Source organism: Apium graveolens, unplaced genomic scaffold (genome assembly GCF_009905375.1).
Source record: "Apium graveolens cultivar Ventura unplaced genomic scaffold, ASM990537v1 ctg9103, whole genome shotgun sequence".
Lineage (NCBI taxonomy): Eukaryota > Viridiplantae > Streptophyta > Magnoliopsida > Apiales > Apiaceae > Apium > Apium graveolens.
The window spans coordinates 17,300-36,984 of NW_027421738.1; the positions used below are offsets into that span (position 1 = coordinate 17,300).

A 19,685-nucleotide genomic window follows, 5' to 3' on the forward strand; every position below is an offset into this window, starting at 1 on the left:
GTACATAATCTGACTGCAGGTTGGGTTTTTAAATCTTGTTAACTTTCTTGACTTTTAATTGTCAATAGGATTGTTGATTAGTGAGTTGAAGACTTTTACTTGGTCAGGTAAAACGCCGTTCAGGTAAGAATAAATTCTACGAACTTCAGCAGAATTGGAATTTGACGTAGGTTCAGAAGGAATATCGTCTATGTCAAAATCTCTACGAATCCGCAAAATAACATTTAGTTCAATCTCTAAGAATTCTAGCAGAATTAGAATTGATGACTGCTTTGGAATAATACATAAACCGGTCCCAAAAGTCCCCCGCCTAGTATGTCGACATCATCGTCAATATTCACGTCTTCAACTACCTTTCCTTCGATTGCACTTCTAAGCTTTCCATGACAACGTCGAAACATTCCCCACAAAAAATAGGGATTATACCACTCTGTAGTAAAAAGAAAAGATCATTATAATCAAGCACATGCTATAATCAGGTGGTGTATATATGATCCAATACTTCATCAAATGAGTTTTCACTTTATCTTCCCTCATCACAGAGACCAACTAAAACTAATATGGCAATACAAGTAATACTATAACCAAGCGAAATGAAAGACGACCTTGCTCCCTTTTATTACGTTTAACATACTTGTGTTCATTTAATATGCATATACATATGCAGTTTGGACATATATCATGGATAAGCACTTTTTTCTTTAAGCCAGGCATTAATCCCTATTTAATTTATGGCGCTATTAGTTTAATTTCATATTAAACAAATACTCTCTAAGTCCATATTCGACAAGAAAGTTACTCTGAAAATACTGTACGGCCATTATCAGGGGATAGAATAGCGTCTATATCTGCTATAAGAAGTTAAGAGAAAAAAAGAAGTTAAGGCTTATGAGAATATGTGGTCACATGGAATAACATAAGTTTTGCTACAGAAACTTATGAGACCAGTTTTGTACCCAATGGGAACGTTAACCTTTTACAATGGAAGAAAGTGAGAACTAGGCCCAGTACACTGGAAAACTGCAATCTTACTATCTGTTGTTCAGATAAAATTAAATGAACTTTAGTCATGGTATCTGGACTAGGAAAATGAAGGAGCCTGTACACATTTAATATTTCTTTGGCTACAACAGAAGACCTCACATATCCAGTAAAGTAAATTCTTTCAATAGTTGTGAAAAAGTAAGACTTTATATATCTACAAATTCTATGCCAATTTGGAATCTGAACAATCTCCAAAGCGGTATTCAATTGGGAATACGAACAATTACCGCAGAGGAAAGGAAGGAATACCAAGTATTTATCAACTATATACGCAAAAAGATAATAAACGGGGACTTTGAAAAAAATGAAGAGACTAAAGTATTATCTGCACCTTTTACTTTCTGCACCCATGTTTCTGGGCATTACCGCATCTAGTAGGTTGCAGCTGCTCTAAATAATTGGATGGACATTGAAGAAGAATCCGCAGGAATAATATTTTGAGGCTTCATCTGAGCCAATCACGGTCAGATGCTATGGCTTTAGATGGCCTGCAACAGCTTCCTCAAGCAACAGCTGAAAACCAGGACACTGGTTCAGAAAATTATAAGAAACAAGTATATAACAAGATCAATAATATTAACCTTAAGGAACTTATTACTAGACCTTCTCATGTTACAGTCATGCACACCACTTCAATGAATAAGTAAAATATGTATGATTTAATATTGTCGGTAAAAGATCTAACAAACATTAACTATGTAAACCATTCAGAATGAGTTGTGACCGGTCTCCAATGGAGTAATTGGAATACGTACCCAAAAAAATTGATACCTCAAAGGTACAAATGACAAAATGATAAATATGGTATTCAGAGTATCCATATGAGATTTATAACTCCAAATGTGAATACTTAAAGGTAAAAATCAACTACTTTTGCATCAACCAAATGTGATTTATGCGTCTCGATGATGGGTAAGACACTATGTTTCTTAACCTCTCAATATGGTTGCACTGATCACATAGGTTATTATGTTGGGTAGTATTTCAATTCTAGTGGGACTTATCTATTTTTTTTTTGCAAAAAATCTATTGATTTTAGTTGCATGAATTTCTATAATAAAAATAAAATAATAGCAAATATAATATCTAAAAAAATAACAACAATATTACAAATCTTGCATTAATTTAAAAAGAATGGACAATTACCTGGAAACTATATGTCAACGGGGGAGGGGATTCATGGAGCATTTTCTTCATTATTTCTGCAAGTATTTCAGAAATTTATGAAGTAGAAGTAGCAGTTCGATAATAAAATTAAAAAAAATCACAGAACAAACTTAAAGATAGTAAAATAATTCAGTCAAATGGTCTAACTGTGCCACAATCATATGTATACACACAGTATACACACACACATAGATAATCAAGATTGTATAAGTGAATAGAGTCTGTAAATTTCATATTCCTCCCTTCTATATATCTAAAATTGATATACGTTTTATGAGGAGGTTTACTGCACATATTCTCCTCCACTAATCTTAGTTCATAATTAAGTTTTTACATCCCTTAATTCGAAGAAGAGTGTCGCTAAACGGGAGATGATGACAGCTATGCTCATTTATTGTGCACTATTGAAGTAAAAAACTAAGTACTAGGGAACCACACATAAGACTATACCTCAGATTCAAAAGTAATTGCATCTCCTTGTTCAGTGAAGCATTTTCGATCAGACAGGTTGTCTAGATAATCCAATGTTTCCAAACCTTCTATCCTCACTTCACTGTAAAACCATATGAATTTAGCAGAAACAAAAGAGGACGAGCTAAATACTGTAAATTTCACTTCGGCAAGCCTTCATATATCAAGAAATCTAATTAAGCAACAAGATCGCAAAGTCTACATTCCTTCTCCTTTATTATTATGTGGCAAATGATCAAAATAACATTGAGAAGGAGAAGTGTCTAAATGGCACATCTGAAAAGCCTTCAAGTGTCACTTATGTAAAACATAACGCACACATGTGTTTCAACTATAACTTAAATGTATTGTGCATGTACTAAAATGTGGCAGTAATTTACACGTGTCAGTATGATCATTTTTCTCTCATATTGTGTTGATAAAAGGTAAACGCACTTAACTTTATTTCACCTACTTAAAACAAATGAAATGCTTTCAAAGAATATTAAAACAGCGTTTAGCATAAGCCTCTTCTACTTTTAAGTAAGTAATATATTCCCTTAGAAACTAACAGTGAGAGGGAGTTGAAAATGTAGCATTGTACTCAGTAGCACCATTTTGGTGATATGCAAAAGATTACTAAATGACATACATACATAGCACGAAAACGTCAACCATTTACAAATAGCAGAGGTTTTAATAGGTACTTAAATGTCACTGCCAACTTAGCCCAGTCCTGTTTCTATGATCTTTGTTTTATTTCATGTCACAACACATTACAACCAGTGACAGAGTATTTAGGTTCAAAAATGTCAGTGCATACCAGATATCCGAAACAGACAAATATGTATGGTAGCCAAATGAGAAACTAAAGGCTGCTGTCAATGTTCCGGATGTGCGATATCATGTTGAGATTCCCACAAGATGAAGAGAAACCCTAAGTCAAAACTCATAACTATGGAAGACAAAGAAAGAAAGCTGTCAACAAATTCATATTAATATATGTGGATTGATAATAATCACCAACATTCATGTACCCAAGAAACCATTTGCCTACAATTTTTACTGTCCTGCCATTTCTATACCTACAAATATGATCTTAGATGTGAAAACATATACACAGGCAAACTACAAAAGAGATAATACAACTTCACCAAGTACGAAATGTTTCTATAACCATAGGTTCATATCATCTCAAAGTTATCAAACATGTGGAGGCGTCCAAGGATCCAATCAGCATATAGCATTTGGAAACTTGCAACACAATCACTATCTTTTGCTGTCATATAATTTATTTATTTTTAAATACCGATTAAGGCCGTGTTGGTAAAGGGAAAAAAACAATATATCTGCAAAAAAGTACTTTTAAATAAACCGTGCGTAACTAGGATATACTTGTCATGTAAATTAATAGGAAAATACATCAAAAGTTAACCTGTAGGGCCACTGCTTTAAATCTTCCTCTGAAGTCTTTTGCGGTAATCCTTCTGTTTCTTGGGAGGAGGATTATGATCAACTCTCCATCCTTCGTTTCTTGCATGACCATTTGCTTCAACTGAAGCGGATGAGCAAAACTAGAGAAAATTTTAAAACCTGCATCAAGTTATCGGTACTATGATTTCAAATAAAAAGACTGCAACGTGAATATAACGATAATTGGTATATACCTTGGGAAAACAAACAGAGATTCCTCCTCGCTTGCATTATAAGGCCTGGGAACCTTCAGAAAACATTTAGGAATATAATTAAGATTACGCCCGGTATTGTATATTAAGCAGCATAACTTGATTACTCAATCACTCACTCAACAAATACATTAACAAATACATAAGGCACATTTTAAACTTAAAACTATTCTCCGCCCTTTTGTTTATAGTTTCTAAAGTACATTTTTTGGTCATTCTGTAATGCACCACAACCCAGAAATTATATTCTCAAGAAAATTCTATCATGGATCACTTACAGAGAGATATTTCAAAGAGCAAGTTGTCAATAGAAGCACTTAAACAGCAAGCCAAAAAAACAACTTAAGACTACAACCTAATTAACTACATAGATTGCAATTACCAGCAAGAAAGTCTGCACATAACCATTATACACTTCAATGCCAGAGGGCACAAGAGGCAGTAGTAGTGCAAGAAAGTCTACATGTTGTACACTTTAATTGTTGTACCACACAACAGGGAGAAGTGGTGTATGTTTTGAGAAACATAATTGTGGAAAAGTTTCAATATAATTTGTCATCCAAAGTTAGATGAGTCAAATTAGTTTGCCTAAACTCTTGATCGGAACATCGAATATTGGGTATTATTCTCTTAAAAGATTTTTATGTATGTTCTGCGTTTTACCGAAAGAAAATAGTGATTCATGTATTTGTGTAATGAGAAATATAAATCTTTTGCGATGCTGGTGTATTGTGTCAGAAATCGGATTACAGCTTATGAGTCGAATCCAAAAACATCAAATATAAGCAGAAGTGGAGCTGTGAGGTTGGTAAGAATAAGGTACTAAGATTTATAGAAGGGGAAGAAATAAAGGAGCCTGTACACATCTAATAATTCCTTGTTCTCTACAACAGAAGACTAGAAGGTCAAAATGAAGACCCTGATTAGAAGTTATCAAGACATTATATTTGAGACCTCATTCATCCACCAAGGTAAATTTCATCAACAGTCGTGGAAAAATAACTAAATAAGACTATATATCTACAAATCATATGGGCCAATAAGGAATCTGAACAATTACTGAAGCGGAAAGTATTCAATTGGGAATATGAACAATTACCGAAGAGGAAAGAACTAAGTTCTCTACTATATATGCAAAAAGATTAATAGGGGCTTTAGAGAGATATTTAAGGGACTAGAGTAATTATCTTTATATTTGCTTTCTGCACCCATATATTATTCTGGGAATTACCAGATCCAGTAGGTGCAGGTGCTTTAAATAATTGGACTCGGGTACGGAGATTCAAATATATCCAAGTATCAGATTTGGCACTTTGAAAGACTTAGAACCTGGCAACACCATTTGGCAGTTGGCACAAATATGGGGACACGATATTTTTTTAATTTAAATTCATTGAATATAATAGGTAGAGTTTGGGGGCCAGAAACAAAGCTAAAATTTTTATTAGGTTATATATGCTTCTATCATGTTTCAATGTTCTATTTCTTGTAATATTTTCCTTATTGACATTTATTTCCAAGTATTACTTATAACCAAAAATGAATGTGGACGGTATCCACTGTAGATTTCTTCTTTATACACTACACGCATATCTACAGTTCTACTTGTGGTGGTTGACTTTATTGTCTTCCATCCCCCATTCATTTTTCCCCATCCCTCCATCATCTACCCACATCTACGCATATCTACAGTACAAATAATGCATTATAAATAATACAGTTTCAAGACCATATATCAAGTAATGCAGTACAAATGATGCAGTACAAAGTACAAACACTATACTCGCTCTCAACAAAAATCAAATTGTAAACTGAAATTATAAACTATTAATTAAAAACTCCTTTTCTTGAATTTGATTTTCTACTCTCAATTTATTTATACTGTTTTAATTTTGCAGGTGATTAGATTTAAGTTTCCATTTTAGGGCTTTCAGTTAGGTATACATCTCTAACTAGTCTAACTGATTACGGCTTCAATTTATCTTTCTTCCATTTAGTCATAGGTTTAGCATTAAAGGGCAAGTGTATCCTGCGATTCTACCTGTTGAAGATAAGAAAGTTACTGGTAAGGTTTGTTTAATAATGATAATCCATCTTGACTTTCAGCCTGTATAACATTAATGATATATAGCCCTCTATAGTATTAATAATTTCCATTCTTTATGTAGTTATGAACATTTAGATATAATCTTCAAATTACTTACTTCCATGTGTTGATTCTTTTACTATTATCATAGAATTTTTGAGCAATTTGCATCAGGTTACATAGGTTTCCATAGCTTATCTAATGTAAAAATTCACATTACCCGTTGTTCTAATAACTGAATCTTCAAAAGCAATAATGTTTTTCATATGCATATCATCACTATGTACTAATCTGCAAGTTGTAATTATATTTAGGAATATCAAGTTGCCTCACTTTCTGATGGGGATTATAAGAAAAAAAAATGAAAGAAATTATTTATGAACTTGATTCGTGAAAATTCCATTGTCTGCAAAATTACAGTGTCTGTGTGTATTGCATTGTTATATGAAATGATTAGTACGTGGTCAACATGCCTGCTGCTTTATCCTCTTTGTTGCTTCTTGTTTATGTATGCACTAGTCAAAAAGAGAACTAATAATAAACATGCAGATTGGTTTTACAGAAACAAAGTTGTAGCCAGTGTCCTGCTTACCAAAGCATGTTGCAGGAGTGCATTCTCTTCTAGTAACACGTGCAGTTCCGCTTCCAGATAGCGAGTATAAGCCTAACCAATCAGAATATATGAAAACAAATATTAGAAACAGACCTGGCGTGGCCCTTTAAAGACATGGTTTTAATCTAACAAATTTACAGTCATACTTATTTTTTGTGAAATTTCTTCTTGATAGAAAGTACAACAAAATTATTTTTTCTGCACCCACTTGACAAAGCACTACCCACTTAAAAATAATCATACAAGTGAAAATATGATCATGAAGAAATTTACCATTAATAAGGGTCGCTCGCTCCTTAAAAATATACGAGTTTCCGCCAGAATCGTCTACAAAAAAAGGTAATATATCCTAATAAAACTAAGCGGACTCGATCCCTATGGCTTGTATAATAGTTAACTAGACACCTCAAGAGAGATCCCCAAATTCTATTCTCTTTTCGAATAAGGTTTCTCAAGCTCTAGTCTAAATATTCTACTTGACTCATTAATTAATCAAGTCTAGATTCGACTCATAAATAATTCAATTGACCTAAATAAAGTGAAAATGTTCAAGCCGATAAAACATAAATTGCTCCCACCATAACATTCAATTAATTACAAAATCACACCGCACAAATAAATAAACAATAGCAGTTAAACCAATAGAACAATATCAAATCAAACACTAAATTATTCGAGTACAACTAACAATGATAAATAGAGCAATAAATCCATATCGAATCGAAGATACTCAAGCGTAACAAAACAAAATAAAATTATACAGATAATTTATAAAATTAATTAAATCGCAATAAAATGAAGAATTACCTGGAAACTACACATGGACGGGGTGGAGCACTTTCTTCATTGTTTCTGCAAGTAATTTCAGAAATGAAGAATTAAATAATAAAAAACATAAATTATACTCAGAAAAGATTGTATAAGTGAATAGAAATTCGAAATTGACACCTTATACTCGATTTCACCTTTAAATTTGGTGAATTTGGTCAGTCAGGATGCCCAAAAGGCCCGGGCTTGGACCTTTAAATTTCAGAACCCGTTAGATTCTCAAGGCGGATTTTACTGATTTTTTGGGCTGTATTGAATTGGATTGGATTGGGCTTTTTCTAATTTAAATTAAATCGAGTTTTATTAGAAATTCTAAAGACTATATAGGTTAGCAACTAAATTATTACAAAAATGTATTATTTTGCATAAAATATTTTATAAAAACACAACTTTATTGAAAAAATTTAAGTTGGGGCAAAAATGGACGTGTTTATAAAATATTATGTTTTATAAATGTTATATATATATATATATGTCTTTAAAGTGTTAGGAAATGAATAATACACAGAGGGGAGGGGGTGAATGTGTTTTACTGTTTTTATGCTTTTCTTGAATGTTTTGGTTAATCAAAGTAAATTAAATCTTATAGTGAAACGTGTTCATGCAGAATTTAAGCTTGCAGAAAATAAAGAACACGGATATTCAAAACTCACTTAATTTTATATTAAAATTAAGACTGTTTTGCTACAAAATTTCTAGGCTCTTTGTTGATAAAGAGCTTAGCTTCTCCTTAAGAGTGTTACAAGAAATTTGATCTGAATGGTTACAACTGACTAAAAGACCAGTGTTAACTTTATAACTTAGTTAACTGCTCGTTTAAACAGTGTACAATAAGACATGCTGTTAGTTTTTCTAAACTATCACTTGTCATTGCTATTTATAGAAAAAGTAGATCTTCCAATTCTGGCCTAGCATATCTTTAGCATCCTGTGTTCACTTTGATCTTCCTTTGTCAGTTAATCTTTACCATTGATCTTGCACATTCTTCAAGCTTCTTTTTGTACACTTGTCAATCCAGCTGGTTGGATTCTTTGTTGATTGTTTATCTTGAATATTGAACTGGTCTACGATTCTGTACTTTGAGAATTTTACTCGATATCTCCAGTTTAGGCACATAGAGATCTTGACATCTCGATAAGTATAATGACTTATCGAGATCTCTAATACTCTATATTTAGTTTGGCCTGTAGAGGTTTTCAGTTCTCTATAAGAGAATTTTAGCTTGTCGAGATCTCTAGTTTTCACATCTTCACTTTGACTTATCGATAACTCTTAGTTCTCTAGTAACTTCTTGACTTGTCGATATCTCAAAGTTCTCTAGTCAAATTTAACTTGTCGATATCTCAGAATTCTCTAGTGAATTTTGACTTATCGATATCTCTGAGTTCTCTAGTGGAACTTGACTTATCGATAACTCTGAGTTCTGTAATGAATGTAGACTTGTCGATAACTCTGAATTCTCGAGTGAAGAAATGACTTGTCGATATCTCTAACCTTCATGTCTTCTTGACTTGTCGATATCTCTCTGAGTTCTCTAGTAGCTTTCCTGACTTCTATATAAGCTATTATGGAGTTCTCGAATGACTTCTCTATAACATTAAATCTGTGACTTGTAGAGATCTCGACTTAGAATATTTTTCTTAAAACAGCTTTATTCAACTCCAAGCTTCTTCATAATTCTTCTAAGGCATGATCTTCTTCCAGATAGAATTCTTAGGCTTGATACTGTTTATAAAAAAAGGCTCCAATCTGCTCCTTTGATATTTTTACAGACTTTAAATGTTACAAGTACAAAATACAAATTAAGATAACAATATAACTTACTTAGGGTTGACAAAATGTCTTCGTCTTGTTAAAGTACAGGCATATCTCTTACAACATAAAGTATTATTTATATTCATAATAAATGTAAATATATAAAAAAAATATTAGAATAATCAAATTTTAACCGGGTTTTTAATCGGGTCAGGCCGAGTACGTAAATATACATATAATTCTGAAATTATTACTTTATATTTTAGTTGGGCCCTTGATAACTTTCTAATTTTTTTTATCTGATACTCTTAGCGAGAATATTACTTTACGACTGTGGCCCAAATTACGATCGAAAAAATTTATACCTAAATAAGGTTATAACTTTATCCGATATTACTTAATACAGGTTTAAGTGTAAATATAACAAAAAGATTACGGTTTACATGATCAGCCTGTACTAATACTCATGCTGGCCGGTGAGCATTTTTTCTGTTAATTAGCTGCATGTCATAACTAAAAAGTTTTAAAATCAATTACAGAAATACCAATTCACATTTCTAAATCCATCAACTCATCTCTCCGTGAAATTACAACATTCCTATGGTTTATGTTGTTTCAGCAAACACCAAACAAAATATGTTTTCATCACCTACATCTTTCCGAAATATTGCATGCAAATCAAAAAATGTTGTAGGTAACTAATAATATCCATGACAAAGATCTATGGTGGACAATTATTGTTGAAGTTAATAGTAACCAATAATTAAAATAACTTCTCTCTCGCATGAGAGTCGGCCGCCCTAATTTCACCTAACCATATCCGCCCTACCTTCTTTTTCACCCTTTCTACCTATCTCTATCTCCATATTTATCTTCATCCCCTACTTTTATTCACTTTTTCCTTAATAAAATCGAGATTTGTTTTACAAAACTCGAAAAATCCATTACAGTTATTCACTTTAATTTTCAGATATACTAAGGTAAAAGCTTGGATTTTATAATAAAATTCAGTTTTTGCATTCAAAATCTCTGGTCTAACAACATATTATAATTTGGTGTTATTCTGAGATTTTTGAAGATAACAGTCATTTAAGCCCAATATTGATGCCTAAAGTCTAAATTGGATTCAGTGCCCCACTCCCACTCCCGCGGCCCAAGCCCACTCATTGTCTACTTCAATATTTGTTCCATATGACTATATCACATATATTTTTCAAGTATGTTTTAAAATTTCAAGTCATATTTTTTTTGACAAAAATGTTTAAAGGATTTTAAATCTGAGTAACAGTTCATGATTTAATAGTTATGAGATTTTTCTATATTTATATAGTTTTAATACAACGTTGATTTTGTGGAGTTCGAACTTCGGCGCCCGAAATATGGGTTTATTTCTAATTATCTACTTAAATATCTAAATTAATTATATCAACTATAAAATATTACATACAAGAGCACCCACGTGTAATTTACATGTCATTCTTATTATATAGGAGTTAAAAACTAACAGGACGGAACCGGAAATAAAATTTACGGGAGACCAACTAATATTTGAAGAAACCAAATTACATTATTTTATATTTTTTTTCAAAATTTAACACTAAAATTTTTGCGATCTTAAACAGTTGACAGATACCCCGAGACTCCCTCCAGTGCCCTCTAGTTCTCCCTCTGAAAACTAGGTCAAGCTTCTTGCAGTAACAAATTGCAGAAGATAAATAAGAATATTAACCAGGTCAAGCTCAATGCAATGAGTGACAGATAAGAATATCTACTTTTTATAGATATTGCATGTTATATTATTTAGAAAAAATCTGGTTAGTGCGTAATTTCGTATCACTTTAAAATTTTAGATAGACTCATAATATGGCGACCCTTTTTGATATAATTGGCGAAGGATGGGTTTTGGGATTGTCTGACACACATGTTAAAAAATTATTTTACGATATAATAATTAAATTGAAACAAATAAACATTATTATCTAAGTTTGAAAAAGAAAATATTACAATCTATAATGTTAACTAGAGAAATAACCTTTAGGTCAATCTCTAAGAATTCTAGCAGAATTATAATCTGATGACTGGTTTGGAATCACGCATCAACCATATTCACGTCTTCAACTATATTTCCTTCCATTGCGACGTTGAAGCATTCCCCACAAAAAACCGTGCTTGTACTTGTACCACTTTGTAGTTAAAAAGAAAAAATCATTATAATCAAGCACATGCTATAATTATGCTATAATTAGGTGCTGTGTACATGATTCAATACTTCATCAAATGAATTTTTACTTTTTATTACGTTCAATATACTTCTGTTCATTTCATATGCATATACATAAGCAATTTGGACAACATATCTCATGGATAATCACCTTTTTCATTAAGACGGACCACAGGGCTCTTAAGTTTTTGGTTGAGCAGAATGTGAGAAATTGGTTGCAGCATAAATGGATAAGAAATTGGAGTACAATTTTAACAATCTTTACAGAAAAGTTCAAGAATAAACTGTTGCTGATGCAAATAGTCTTTCTCTCTCTCTCTACATCAGAAAAACAGAAAACTACATGTCAAAGGCATGTCACTGAATTTAATAGTGTTGTCATAGATTTAGTATTTTTATAGCAGAGAATGACAAATTATAGCATTTAGAAAAGAATTCGCACAAATATTTAGCCAGAGGAATATTTGGTTGGCATATAATAGAATTACTTCATCCAAGAAGCAACTCGAGAAGTTTTAGTGGGAAAAGTTTCCTCAACTGTTTGCACATCAATATCAGCATACAAATTCTTAGGTTCAGTATCTCTAGTAAGCTTAAGACCTGACTAATAGACATTGCATCCAAATTACAATTGTAAGCTGAATTTAATACAAGCATTTTATTGGACTTCTCCAGTTGTAAATTAAAACGTTTTACATCTACATTTCACAAATTCAAATTCCAACACTGTCAATTACTCTATGAATTAAAAGGTGTTTATTCAAATACCAAGTACAACAAGAAGATGGAAATTCCTATTTAATTTATGGCGCTGTTAGTTTAATTTTACATTAAACAAATACTCTACGCCCATATTCGACAAGAAAGTTTATTCTAAAAATTCTGTACGGCCATCATCAGGGGATAGAGTAGCGTCTACATCTGGTACAGGAAGTTAAGAAAAAGGTGGACAAACCAATCAGAGAAGCACATTTATTTAGTGAACATTGTTAAAAAGGAGCCTTTACACATTTAATATTCCTTTGTTTTCTACAACAGAAGACTAGATGGTTAAAATTAAGACCCTGAATTACAAGCTAGCAAGGTATTATATTTGAGACCTCCTTTATCCACCAGAGTAAATTCCTTCAACAGTTGTGAAAAGGTAAGACTATATATCTAAAGATCATATGCCAATTAGGAATCTGAACATCGCCGAAGCGGCATTCAATTGAGAATATGAACAATTACCGCAGGGGAAAGGAACGAATACCAAGTATTTATCTACTATATATGCAAAAAGAAAATAAATAGGGTCTTTGAAAAAGATGAAGAGAATAAAGTAATTATCTGCACCTTTTGCTTTCTGCACCCATGTACTATTCTGGGCACTACCGCATCTAGTAGGTTGCAGCTGCTCTAAATAATTGGATGGACATTAAAGAACAATTCACAGTAATAATATTTTGAGGCTTCATCTGAGCCAATCACGGTCAGATGCTACGGATTTAGATGGCCTGCAACAGCTTCCTTAAGCAATTGCTGAAAACCAGGGCACTTGTTAAGAAAATAATAAGAAAAAGTGTATAACAAGATCAATAATATTAATCTAAAGGAACTTATTACTAGACCTTGTTACACTAATGCACACCACTTCCATGAATAAGTAAAATATCTATGATTTGATATTGGCGGTAAAAGATATAGCAGACACTAACTATGTACACCATTCGGAATGAGCTGTGACCAGTCTCCAGTGGAGTAATTTGGAATATGTAACCAAAAAAAATTGATACCTCAGAGAAGTAAATGACTAAATATGGTATTCTGAGTCTCCATATGAGATTTATAACTCCAAATGTGAATACTTAAAAGGTAAAATTTGACTACTTTTGCATCCACCAAATGACGTTTCTTAACCTCCCAACATGGTTGCACTGATGACATCAGTAATATGTTGGGTAGTATTTCTATTCAAGTGGATTTGTTTTTGCAAAAATTCTATTGATTTTAGTAGAGCATGAGTTTCTATAATAAATTTAAAATAATAGCAAAAAAGTAAAATCTAAAAAATAACAACTGCAACAAATATTACAAATCTTGCGTTAATTAAAAAAGTGAAAATTACCTGAAAACTATTTTCTTCATGGAGCATTTCTTCATTGATTCTGCAAGTATTTCAGAAATTTATGAAGTAGAAGTAGAAGTTCGATAATAAAATTTTAAAAAAAACACAGATTAAGATAGTAAAATAATTCAGTCAAATTGTCTAACTGTGTCACAATCATATGTATACACACACATGGATAATTAAGATTGTATAAGTGAATAGAGTCTGGAAATTGACACCTTCTAGATAACGAATTACAACTTCAAATCAAAATGAATTGTGGAAATCCTAAGCAACAGAGATACATTTATATCTAACTGTTGTAGGAAAGTCATGACTAATTATGCTACTTATCTGACTAATCTTGTGCATCTGTTTTACGTTTAACATATATATAACTTGCATTCTTCTTTTATTAGGACATCAATAATATTGTATTGATTTAAAAATATAGTTTATTATTTTCATTCCAACAAAATACGGCCAAAATCTTACCAGTATCTGGTAACCCATTTTTTATAAATGTATCTAGTAGGTTGCAGCTGCTCTAAATAATTGGATGGACATTAAAGAAGAATCCGCAGGAATAATATTTTGAGGCTTCATCTGAGCCAATCACGGTCAGATGCTATGGCTTTAGATGGCCTGCAACAGGTTCCTCAAGCAACAGCTGAAAACCAGGACACTGGTTCAGAAAATTATAAGAAACAAGTATATAACAAGATCAATAATATTAACCTTAAGGAACTTATTACTAGACCTTCTCATGTTACAGTCATGCACACCACTTCCATGAATAAGTAAAATATGTATGATTTAATATGTCAACGGGGGAGGGGATTCATGGAGCATTTTCTTCATTGTTTCTGCAAGTATTTCAGAAATTTATGAAGTAGAAGTAGCAGTTCGATAATAAAATATAAAAAAAATCACAGAACAAACTTAAAGATAGTAAAATAATTCAGTCAAATGGTCTAACTGTGCCACAATCATATGTATACACACACAGTATACACACACAGTATACACACACACACATAGATAATCAAGATTGTATAAGTGAATAGAGTCTGGAAATTTCATATTCCTCCCTTCTATATATCTAAAATTGTTATACATTTTATGAGGAGGTTTACTGCACATATTTTCCTCCACTAATCTTAGTTCATAATTAAGTTTTTACATCCCTTAATTCGAAGAAGAGTGTCACTAAACGGGAGATGATGACAGCTATGCTCATTTATTGTGCACTATTGAAGTAAAAAACTAAGTACTAGGGAACCACACATAAGACTGTATACCTCATATTCAAAAGTAATTGCATCTCCTTGTTCAGTGAAGCATTTTCTGAAGCATTTTCGATCAGACAGGTTGTCTAGATAATCCAATGTTTTCAAACCTTCTATCCTCACTTCACTGTAAACCATATGAATTTTGGTCAGTCCAGGTAGCAGAAACAAAAGAGGACGAGCTAAATACTGTAAAATTCACTCCGGCAAGCCTTCATAGTATCAAGAAATCTAATTAAGCAACAAGATCGCAAAGTCTACATTCCTTCTCCTTTATTATTATGTGGCTAATGATCAAAATAACATTGAGAAGGAGAAGTGTCTAAATGGCACATCTGAAAAGCCTTCAAGTGTCACTTATGTAAAACATAATGCACACATGTGTTTCAACTCTAACTTAAATGTATTGTGCATGTACTAAAATGTGGCAGTAATTTAAACGTGTCAGTATGATCATTTTTCTCTCATATTGTGTTGATAAAAGGTAAACGCACTTATCTTTATTTCACCTACTTAAAACAAATGAAATGCTTTCAAAAAATATTAAAGCAGCGTTTAGCATAAGCCTCTTCTACTTTTAAGTAATATATTCCCTTAGAAACTAACAGTGAGAGGGAGTTGAAAATGTAGCATTGTACTCAGTAGCACCATTTTGGTGACATGCAAAAGATTACTAAATGAAATACATACATAGCACGAAAACGTCAACCATTTACAAATAGCAGAGGTTTTAATAGGTACTTAAATGTCACTGCCAACTTAGCCCAGTCCTGTTTCTATGATCTTTGTTTTATTTCATGTCACAACACATTACAACCAGTGACAGAGTATTTAGGTTCAAAAATGTCAGTGCATACCAGATATCCGAAACAGACAAATATGTATGGTAGCCAAATGAGAAACTAAAGGCTGCTGTCAATGTTCCTGATGCGCGATATCATGTTGAGATTCCCACAAGATGAAAGAGAAACCCTAAGTCGAAACTCATAACTATGGAAGACAAAGAAAGAAAGCTGTCAACAAATTCATATTAATATATGTGGATTGATAATAATTACCAACATTCATGTACCCAAGAAACTCTTTGCCTACAATTTTTACTGTCCTGCCATTTCTATACCTACAAATATGATCTTAGATGTGAAAACATATACACAGGCAAACTACAAAAGAGATAATACAACTTCACCAAGTACAAAATGTTTCTATAACCATAGGTAAGTATCATCTCAAAGTTATCAAACATGTGGAGGCGTCCATGGATCCAATCAGCATATAGCATTTGGAAACTTGCAACACAATCACTATCTTTTGCAGTTATATAATTTATTTATTTTTAAATACCGATTAAGGCCATGTTTGTAAAGGGAAAAAAACAATATATCTGCAAAAAAGTACTTTTAAATAAACCGTGCGTAACTAGGATATACTTGTCATGTAAATTAATAGGAAAATACATCAAAAGTTAACCTGTAGGGTCACTGCTTTAATCTTCCTCTAAAGTCTTTCGCGGTAATCCTACTGTTTCTTGGGAGGAGGATTATGATCAACTCTCCATCCTTCGTTTCTTGCATGACCATTTGCTTCAACTGAAGCGGAGGAGCAAAACTAGAGAAAATTTTAAAACCTGCATCAAGTTATCGGTACTATGATTTCAAATAAAAAGACTACAACGTGAATATAACGATAATTGGTATATACCTTGGGAAAACAAACAGAGATTCCTCCTCGCTTGCATTATAAGGCCTGGGAACCTTCAGAAAACATTTAGGAACATAATTAAGATTACGCCCGGTATTGTATATTAAGCAGCACAACTTGATTACTCAATCACTCACTCAACAAATACATTAACATAGACATAAGGCACATTTTAAACTTAAAACTATTCTCCGCCCTTTTGTTTATAGTTTCTAAAGTACATTTTTTGGTCATTCTGTAATGCACCATAACCCAGAAATTATATTCTTAAGAAAATTCTATCATGGATCACTTACAGAGAGATATTTCAAAGAGCAAGTTGTCGTTAGAAGCACTTAAACAGCAAGCCAAAAAAACAACTTAATACAACAACCTAATTAACTACATAGATTGCAATTACCAGCACGAAAGTCTGCACATAACCATTATACACTTCAATGCCAGAGGGCACAAGAGGCAGTAGTAGTGTAAGAAAGTCTACATGTTGTACACTTTAATTGTTGTACCACACAACAGGGAGAAGTGGTGTCTGTTTTGAGAAACATAATTGTGGAAAAGTTTCAATATAATTTGTCATCCAAAGTTAGATGGGTCAAATTAGTTTGCCTAAACTCTTGATCGGAACATCGAATATTGGGTATTATTCTCTTAAAATATTTTTATGTATGTTCTGCGTTTTACCGAAAGGAAATAGTGATTCATGTATTTGTGTAATGAGAAATATAAATCTTTTGCGATGCTGGTGTATTGTGTCAGAAATCGGATTACAGCTTATGAGTCGAATCCAAAAACATCAAATATAAGCAGCAGTGGAGCTGTGAGGTTGGTAAGAATAAGGTACTAAGATTTATAGAAGGGGAAGAAATAAAGGAGCCTGTACACATCTAATAATTCCTTGTTGTCTACAACAGAAGACTAGAAGGTCAAATTGAAGACCCTGATTAGAAGTTATCAAGACATTATATTTGAGACCTCATTCATCCACCAAGGTAAATTTCATCAACAGTCGTGGACAAATAACTAAATAAGACTATATATCTACAAATCATATGGGCCAATAAGGAATCTGAACAATTACTGAAGCGGAAAGTATTCAATTGGGAACATGAACAATTACCGAAGAGGAAAGAACTAAGTTCTCTACTATATATGCAAAAAGATGGGCTTTAGAGAGATATTAAAGGGACTAGAGTAATTATCTTTATATTTGCTTTCTGCACCCATATATTATTCTGGGAATTACCAGATTCAGTAGGTGCAGCTGCTTTAAATAATTGGACTCAGGTACGGAGATTCAAACATATCCAAGTATCAGATTTGGCACTTTGAAAGACTTAGAACCTGGCGACACCATTTGGCAGTTGGCACAAATACGGGGACACGACATTTTTTTAATTTAAATTCATTGAATATAATAGGTAGAGTTTGGGGGCCAGAATACTTACAGTTTATTCTTAAACGGCTGAAATTCACTTACACATATTTATTGTTTAATCTCTTATTTATGCTTTTTTAATTTGAGAAAGTATATAAGCCCTTCTGATTTTTCATTTTTACTTTACGCTTTCTTGAAATTTCAAAGTTTTGCCCAATGCTTTGCCCAATGCTTTGCCCAGAACCTTACTCATTCAAGAAAGGGGAACTACAATTCACAAATCACCTCATTGGTTGATGGAATTCAGAGATGATAAAGGAGTCAGAAGATTTTTCAGACTTGAAGACCAACTCAAGATTGCCAGCAATGAAACTCTCAAAGAAATGCAATCTAAGTTGGATATCAGTGATGAAGATGAAGCTGAAGCTGAATTCTTCAGACAACTCCAACTCCAAATTGAGGAAAATGACAAAGGGCTAGGAAAGAAAACCAGGGATCAAGAAGAAAAAGATGATTTGCTCAGGCTAGAGGAGCACCCTTGGAAACACTGTAAATCTTCAATTACCTTCTAGTACATACACTTTTGCAGCACTTTTAAATTTCTACTTAGTTTCAGTTCATATATTTGTTAAGTGTTTTGTTATCATCAAGTTAACCTTGAATTTATGTCTACAATTCTTATAGACATAAATAGGGGGAGATTGTTAGGAATATATGTGCATTAGTTTGATGATATGTTTAACAAAACACTTAAGTAGAAATCTAGTGTTTGTAGCCTCAACGGATAAGACCACTTTGGCTATCCGTTGATGGTGTAGCTTTACTTAGAAATAAGTCTAGTGTTGTAGCACATTTCAGTCTCTGAATTTGAGATATAATTCTTAAATGTTGAGGGAAATTATAAGTCATGTTGACTACTAAAGAATATGCAGATAGGAAGACCAATTGTAAATATTTCATGCCTTGTAATTTTGTATAAATGAAATGGTGTCAACGGATAACTTAAAGACCTTCAACGGATGAGAAACAAAGCTTCAACGGATGTCTCTAAAGCTTCAACGGATAACATCCTTCAACGGATGAGTGCATCATCGGATAGAGCTTCAACTGCTAACACATCAACGGATAAAGCTATCAACGGATGAAGGCTTCAACGGATGTTCTGTTAAATAGCAGTTGACAAGTGGTAGTTGTACCTACAAACAGAGGCACATGGGTTGACAGAGACAACTGAGATGTGGTAGCCTATTTCAGGAACATCAGAAAAAGCAGTCGTTCTACTCTAGCATAAAGAGGCAATAGTCAACAATGCACTGGAGTAAAATGGAGAAGAAACAAGTGGAGAACTTATTTTATTATTGTATTTTTTATCTTTGTCTTCA

At 32.7% G+C, this 19,685-nt stretch overlaps 2 long non-coding RNA genes across 6 annotated transcripts; both read right to left on the bottom strand.

The window, feature by feature from the left end:
* Positions 1-132: 132 nt before the first annotated feature.
* Positions 133-18,352, bottom strand: LOC141705601 (uncharacterized). Of its 4 annotated transcripts, XR_012568409.1 has the most exons (9): positions 18,172-18,352; positions 16,929-16,981; positions 16,698-16,854; positions 15,240-15,354; positions 14,699-14,804; positions 14,434-14,608; positions 13,957-13,996; positions 1,376-1,557; positions 133-430 (listed from the first exon to the last, which is right to left on the bottom strand). It is a non-coding gene; the product is annotated as an uncharacterized LOC141705601 (long non-coding RNA). The 4 variants fall into 4 exon arrangements; XR_012568407.1 differs by lacking the exons at positions 16,698-16,854; positions 16,929-16,981; positions 18,172-18,352 and adding an exon at positions 16,085-16,618 and having other exon boundaries at positions 1,376-1,572; XR_012568406.1 differs by lacking the exons at positions 16,698-16,854; positions 16,929-16,981; positions 18,172-18,352 and adding an exon at positions 16,085-16,617.
* On the bottom strand, positions 7,023-13,372 carry LOC141705602 (uncharacterized). Of its 2 annotated transcripts, XR_012568411.1 has the most exons (5): positions 13,185-13,372; positions 12,001-12,770; positions 11,661-11,811; positions 7,853-7,897; positions 7,023-7,096 (listed from the first exon to the last, which is right to left on the bottom strand). It is a non-coding gene; the product is annotated as an uncharacterized LOC141705602 (long non-coding RNA). The 2 variants fall into 2 exon arrangements; XR_012568410.1 differs by lacking the exon at positions 12,001-12,770.
* Positions 18,353-19,685: the final 1,333 nt, after the last annotated feature.